Source organism: Lagopus muta, chromosome 21 (genome assembly GCF_023343835.1).
Source record: "Lagopus muta isolate bLagMut1 chromosome 21, bLagMut1 primary, whole genome shotgun sequence".
Taxonomy (NCBI): domain Eukaryota; kingdom Metazoa; phylum Chordata; class Aves; order Galliformes; family Phasianidae; genus Lagopus; species Lagopus muta.
In genome coordinates this window covers 108,763-116,296 of record NC_064453.1, presented here as the reverse complement: position 1 = coordinate 116,296, position 7,534 = coordinate 108,763, and positions in this window count along the sequence as shown.

Here is a 7,534-nt window from a genome sequence, read left to right as displayed (position 1 = left end):
GATTCTCTAACTGCCTTCAATTTGATTTTCATTTGTAGCACTACAATTATCAGATTGATATTCCCTGCAGCTCAGCCTTGAAATGGGAAGATGTGCTGCTGGTGAGCGAAGATTATCTGCCCTGCACCAATTTTTGAGTATTTTTCTAATTAGCCATTGGGTGTGCTTTGCTGGGTTTATTCTTTTTTTTTTTTTTTTTTTTTCTTTTTGTCCTCAAAGTTTTTTCTGATTTAAGTTTTCCTCCTGTCTCAGAATCAAGATACGGTATCAGAGGGGTTGGTGACATCCCATAGTAGCTGTGAAGCTGGTGGAAACCAGTTTTATGCTGGTGGGGAATGGTGCCAAAGAGGTAGTGGCTCTTTTCCCTCAGTTCTTTTTTCCCATCAGGATGATTTGTGCGTGAGCATGCTGACATAGCTGGGTGCAGGTATGTGGATGTGGTAGGTCCTAAAGGGGCCCTGGTGGCATCTCCTGAAGAGTGCTATGGAGTCTCAAAGTGCCCTGGTGGCATCTCCCGGGGGCTCCATGATGGTAGGTCCTAAGAAGGCCTTGGTGGCATCTCTCAAGTGCTTGACTCAATGGCGTGTGCCATGGAGTTATGTCCCGGGGGTGCTGTGGTGGTAAATGCCAAATGTGCCCTGGTGGCATCTCTGAAGTGCTTAATAGTGATTTGTCTCAAAGCTGCCACGGTGGCATCTCCCAGTGAGCGTCCTGGTGGTGTGTTCCCAGGCTGTCCCTGCTGCATCTCCCTGGGGGCATCCCGGTGGCGTCTCCTAAAGGCGCGATGCAGATGGGCAGGATGCAGGAAGGGTGTTCCAGTGCAGACAAGGGCCAGACCCTTCCCCACACCCTGGCTGTCTCTCCTGTCACCAGCTCCAGGTGACCTCAGTGGCAGCTTATGGCCCTTTCCTGATTTGAGTCATTAGGGAATGAAGTTGAGAAATTAATGGCCTTGCTCCCCCAGGCAAAACTCACTACGTTCCCTTGGGACTGGCTTATAGGACCAAGACTCAGTGAGGATTTGGGGCAGGGGGTGGTGTGGGCTGCTTAGCCACCAGCAGATGCTTTTTTAGGATGCAGAGCTGAGCAAGCAGCAGCCCTGCCCTGCTTTCAGCCTGGGTGCAGCCGCTGAGTGCTTTTGCAATCTAAATGCAACCTGACAGCGCTGGAGATGATCCGTGACTGGGGTTTATTTTTGGGGAAGGGATGCGCTCTGCAAGCCCACGCTGTGGGGGCAGGCTGGCATAGGGATGAAGCAGCCCCAAGGGCTTTTAGCCCCCAAACCAGCATTTATTTCCTTGTTCTCCCTAAACCTCCCTGTGTGAGGGGGTGTCTCATTGTTTGGCATTGAAGGGAGATGCCAACCTGATTTTCTAAGATAAATGATGGAGGAGAAGAAAATGGTTTTAAGGTTTTGTGTGTGTGTTGTCTCTGTCAAAGGTAGGGTAAAAAAAAAAAAATAAATCTGTGAAGTGGTGCAGCTGTGGTGGGGTGGTAAGCAGTGCAATGGTGCAACTGCAAAGGATGCAGTGGTAAATGATGGTGCTGTGCCATGGATTAGCTATCAGAAAACTAAAGCACTGAAAAAATTCTCCCCCTCCATTGCCTTTAATCAAAGTATTTTGATGCCTCCTGTGTTTTTCTCCCCATCAATGACTTTTGTCCCCAAAGGGTCTTTTATCTGTGCAGGGGGTTGGGGAACGGTGCATTTGTTTCAGCAAGGGTTGGGGATATCAAAGGGTCCCTTCCTTGCTAGGTGGGGGGGTGGTCTGCCCCAAGGATGCCCTTTGGAGGAGAGCCTTTAAAAAAAATACAGAAGTTTCTGATAGTAATAATAACAAACTGCACAGGAGCCCCCCTGGGAGGGTGGAGGAGCAAAGAAGGAATTACTTTGAGCTGCAAAGGCAGGTCTGCTCTGAAGATAGGCTCAGCTAAGACTTAGAAGGGGTGATAGACCTGAGCAATAAAAAGAGGAAACTAACTCGCTGTGGAAATGCAGGATGGGGATGGTGAGGGTTGAGTGCTTTGTGGTGGGTGCTGCATTCATGGCACCAAGCTGGTGGTCTCTGCTTTTCCTCACTCATGTTTAGGAGCATCCAGATAATGAGCATATGTATTTATATGTATGTATTTGCATGCGTGCAGCTCAGTAAGCAAGCTTACCATGGCCCTGCTTGCTTGCTGCCCCTATGCCTTTGAAAATGAATTAGATAGTGCATACCAGTGCCACGGCACAGCAATGCTCCTCCAGTCTCCCACCTCTGCTGTATGATGGGCACGCTTGTGCAGAACAGTGTTCCCATGCAAAGGAGTGGGGGTCTTGCTGAAGGTGCATCGTTATTAAGCCCTGAGATGCTGGCAATGTCCAAATTATTCCATCCAAAGCAACAAGTAGCTGCAGACTGGGATGAAAGTCAGCTTTGCTCTGATATAAAGATTTAACAAAGCAGCCCTTCTTTGTCAATATTTTCTTTGCTGTAGCAAACTGCAAAATCCCATGGGCTCAGCAGTGCCAACACGACAGTTCCCCCAGCACTCTCCCTTAGTGAGGAGGTAAGGGGTAAGAGGAAAGAAAAATGGGAGAAAGTTGAATTCGGAGAATTTTTTTTAAAGTATTGTTTTTTATATTGCAACCAAGGCAGAGTGCATTGCCCCTGGTGCTGCCCCATGCTGCTGGCTTGCAATTCGGGTTTAATCCCCCTCCCTGGGGCCCCGTATCACACTAAGGAATCTTTCACCAGGGCATGAAGCCTTTGAACTGAGTTACACCTCCCATCCTATACATCAACGCACATGCCCTGTTTGGGCTTAGTTCTTGCAGAAATCCCACAACTGAATGCAAATTCTTGGGATCATGCCCTGAACCCACCCACTGGGTTCTCAGTGCAGCCTTCTGCAGCAGCTCCAGCTTGTAGGGCCTTGTGCTGCCCAAGGGGAGTAGCAGATTTGCAGAGGTTTGCATGGGAATCAGTCTTACAAAAATAAGAAAAGTATATAATGAGGATATCTGTACATGGTTACGCATGTACAGCAGTGATAGCGAGGCTTATGCAGCACTTCCTCCTCCTGTAGATATAAATATATACTTTGCCATAATGTGTGCCTAGCAGAAATGGGCTAGCATTGCTGTTTGCGGGGCTGCAATCTCTTGGGGTCTGCTGCAGAAGGATGCTACGCCCAAGGAGCATTGCAATGCCCCCTGCAAAATTGAAACCTCCCATGAACTTTGAGCCATGCACAACTCATGGGTCAGGCTGGGGAAAGTGCAGTGCTGTGGATTTACCTGCTTTGGGATTTGGGGTGGGTGCAACCCTGTCTCTGCCCCCATTCTGCTCCCTCCGCCAGCGCCTTCCCACAGCAATTCAGATGGCGATGATTAACCAAATAAAATTTCCATCTGTTGAGGACTTTCCAGGAGTTATTACCAGCAATAAAACCAAATGATGGATCTGAGGGGGTAAGTGCCTCCCATTACGAGCAACAGAGACTTTTAAATAAGGTTATGAGGTTCCTTATGGCCCTGCCTACTCCGTGGGGGAGGCGTCCCATGGGAAAATCCTACTGTTGCACACTGGGAAATGGCTCTGCCTAAATGCAATGCTTTAGGAGGTTCTGGGGTGTTGCAGCAGTTTTTGGATGTAGTTTGCAGATGGTGCAGAATGTGCACTGGATTTTGGGGTCTTGCAAAGCTACTGCTGAGCAGCTCCACCCCCTTAATCTCTTTCTCTTGCAAAGAAGTCAAGGAGTTTCTGTCCTTCGCCCATCCCTTTTGCTTCTGTGCTGTGATTGAAGCTGATGAGGTTGGGGATGCAAAGCAGAGGGTTAACCACTGCGCTGCTGCAGCTCTGTGCAGGGATCATCAGGGAAATGGCTGCTGGAAAATGCTGGGGTGTAGAGCCTTCGTGCTTCAATGGGGTCTTTCAACAAAATGTGTGCTGTGAATTCTGTGATTCTGTGCTCTAAATGAGCTAGCAGGAAAGCAAAAGGGCTTTGGTCCAATTTCCTATGAGCTTTCCACAGGTTTGCATACAGAGGGATGAGTGCTAATGTGCAGACACTATTGCAGGTGGATGCTCAGAGCAGCTGGATTCAGGGGCTTGCAACAGCAGCAGTGGGTATTTCACACTGCAGCTGCAAATCCAGCTATTTTTCCCCAGCTGCAGTGGGAGCTGTGCTCAGGTATGCTGCTGCAGGGTCAGCCCATTGTAAACCAACGATGTTAGCACAAAAGCTTTGGCTTTGGCCCCCCCCCCCCAACCAAGATAACAGGGTGAGAGATAGAGAGCAGTGGGATGAGCCGCCTCCTGCAGCTAACGGGCAATATCTGTGCCCTCTTAATTCCTACTAGTGAATTTTCTCAGCTATTTGGAAGGATTAAACCTAACTGAGCAGCGGGTAATAATCTGAATGCTGTTGAATGCTTAACATCCTCAAGAGCATCCCAGGTGTGTGCAAGGCAGGGCTGGAGCATCTCCAGCAGAAGGTACGCCTCATCATTGCTCATACTGGAGATGAGAAAGATGCTTCGGGCTCAAAATTCCAGGTGAGATCTGGGGAAAACTTGGGGTTTTGACAAGGTGACTTAACCTGGCAGTAATGTCAGCAAGAAGCAGTGGGGGTATTTGCACAGGGAGGTTGTGCCTTTGCCCCACAATTTTGCAGCCCTTGCTGGCTGTTGTGTTTGCTGTTGGAGTGAAAGCAACACCGCAAGCATTGTGCACAGGGCTGATAGCCACCAAGGCTACCCCCAGGCGTAGCTGCCAGCAAGTGAATTTCTGTTGCAAACCATCCCCTGTGGCATCCCTGCAATGCAAAACCAGCAACCCGCTGGGCTGCAGCTTTTCTATCAAAGCTTTGCAATGTGGTTCCAGCACAGAGAGAACTCGGTCCTGGGAGCAATGATAAAACCCTCCCGAAATCCGTGTTAGTTCAGATGGCTCTGCCCCCAGGGACCCTGCAAGACATCAAACGCAGCAGCAGAGAGGAGCACAGCAGTGGAAATAAGTTCCTGTGAAGGCAGCTGGGGCTGAGTTTGGGTTCAGTCAGCCCCGATCAGCTCAGCCGCAGCCGTTCCCCCGATGCTCTGTAAACACTTGGCAGATCTGCTGTAAGACCACAGCTCCGGGCACTAAATGTTTCTTTTTTTCCCCACTTTTTAAAAAATTTTATTTTTCCAGCAGAACGGGGCACGATCTGCTGCAGGCGAAATAAATACCAGCTGCTAATTGCCTGTGCCAAGCGAATGCCTCACCCGAGCCCTAACGGAGCGATTAACCCCAGAGCAGCGGGACAACCCTGACCTCTGCTTCCAGCTGACTTCTGCCATGAGCACAGTGTCGGAGGGGCGTCTTCAGGGTAAGCCCTGCTGCCAGCTCTGTTCTCACTGCATACCGTTAATTTGTGGAGACAGTGTAGTGCCAGTAATAACCCTGTAACTTTGGTTTTGCAGCCCCACAATTGCTCCAGAGGAGCAATGGGGATTATAGAATTATTGTCATTGAACCTTTTGAGTTGGAAGGGACCTTAAAAGATCCTCTGGTCCAACTGCACGGCAATGAACAGGAGCACCCACAGCTCAATCAGGTGATCAGAGCCACATCCAAGCCTGAGCTTGAGTGTTTCTGTGGATGGGGACCCGCAGCCTCCCTGGGATGACCCCATCATCCCCATCCCCAACATTTTGGTGATGCTGGGAGCCCTGTGTTGCCCTTGCCTAAAGTCAAGCTCTTATTCTTCTCTTGGCCAAGCCCTGGGGCTTGGAACTAGTAACCTTGATTTGCGAGGAAAGGAAGCAAAACACTTGAGAGATGTCAAAACACGGGCTGTTCAGCTGTAATTTGCTAAACTAACAATTTAGGCTGTAAGAAGAGCTGTGATTGCCCTCTTCAGCTCTCTTGGATGGGTTTGTTTTTTCTCCTGGCTCCACATCCTTCCACAGCATTTTGGGTTCTGATCCATTTTCCCCTTAAGCCATACACAAGGGGTGTTGGCAGCCTATGTGGGAGCTCTTTGGGAACTTTTTGCTATATTTTAGCCATGGAACTTGTTCTGGCATGGCTGGGGATCATATAGAATTGGGCAAACATTAAATGCCTTGGTAGTACAAATAGTGGCAATTGCAGTGCAGTGGGGTGCCCATCAGCCCCAAGGGTCTCTTTGGCTCGAGTTGGGCTGCAGTGAGGTTTTTCTGCTCTCATGCTCTGCTTAGATGGGGTTGACACCTCATACCCAGATTGGTGGCAGCCACTGTTTAGCACCAATTTGCCACCAGGCTCTGAATTTAGGTCTGCAGGTTAATTTTAGGGCAAACCTTCCTCTTAGCTTGAGCAGAGCCCTCAGGACCCACTGTCTGAGACGCTGTTGACTAACCATCCCATGTCCTTCTCAATGCCCAGCTTGCTGATCTCAAGATGCCATTAAATTGCACTTAAACGCTTTCAACATTTCACCCTGGCACTGCTCAGCTGCTTGTTTGCCCGTTCACGCTGACAAACAAGGCGAGCCTGCATCCAGCCAATTTCATGGTCTGATTCCTGTGCACTAGCATTGTAAAATAGCGTCCTGGCTAAAAATAATGCAACATGCTCTATATTAAAGGCTGATTCATGATGTCTTTATGAAGCAGTTGCTCTGTTACCTTTGTAGGCAGGGGGTGGGGGATCGTGCCATAGCTGGAGTGTGACTGTATGCAACTTGTGCTGCGATACAGGGATGCTGAGCTGGAGCCTGAGGGCTGCTTTTTTAGAGCATGCATCTGTAATGCAAGCATCTTTCTATCACCACCCACCATGAAAGGAGCAGGGAAGGGAGTGTTGGACATGAGATGCTACAATGCTGGAGTTTCCCCTTCCTGGGGCAGGATATTAAACAGCTGTTTTAATCAGGAGGCATTGTTTGCAGGAGCTGGACCTCCACATGCCTTGCTATTCCTAGTCATTCATGAGCTGTGCCAGTGAAGGTTTCCAAGAGTAGATGTGGGGAAGAGAGAAGGAGTTGCTGCTGCAATTGGAAAATATGCTGGGAGAAGTTTAGGGCTGATTGCAGCCCACAGACAAAATCTTTAACCCCATATGAATGATCCATTCATTGCTCTTTTGGATGGAAGCAACTGTGACCAGTATGCATGGAGAAATGGTGTAGGGAGTCTGGCAACTGTTCTGTTTCCTAGCTTGCAACCATCCCCAAAGCACAGCTTTGAGCTCTACAGCCCACCTTCAATGGAAGTGCAGCTTCAGCAGGTAATGAGGCTCGCTGTGCGACTCGTACCCTGGAGAGGAGGGAAAAACCGTTGAGGATTTATTAGCTTAATTACATTTTCCTAATACGGTTGACCCCAGGTGTACAGTAGAGTGCTTATCAAAGCTGTAATCTCCCGGACATTACTGAACTCTTAATGAGAGTCAATTGGTTGCTGTTCCTCCTCAGGATGGACGTGGTTATCCCCAGGAATATGGGTTTTGCTTTTGCGTTGCGGTGCTGAGCGACAGAATGCAGAGATTTGGGAGTTCAGAGGGGGAAATAATGGGGATGCACA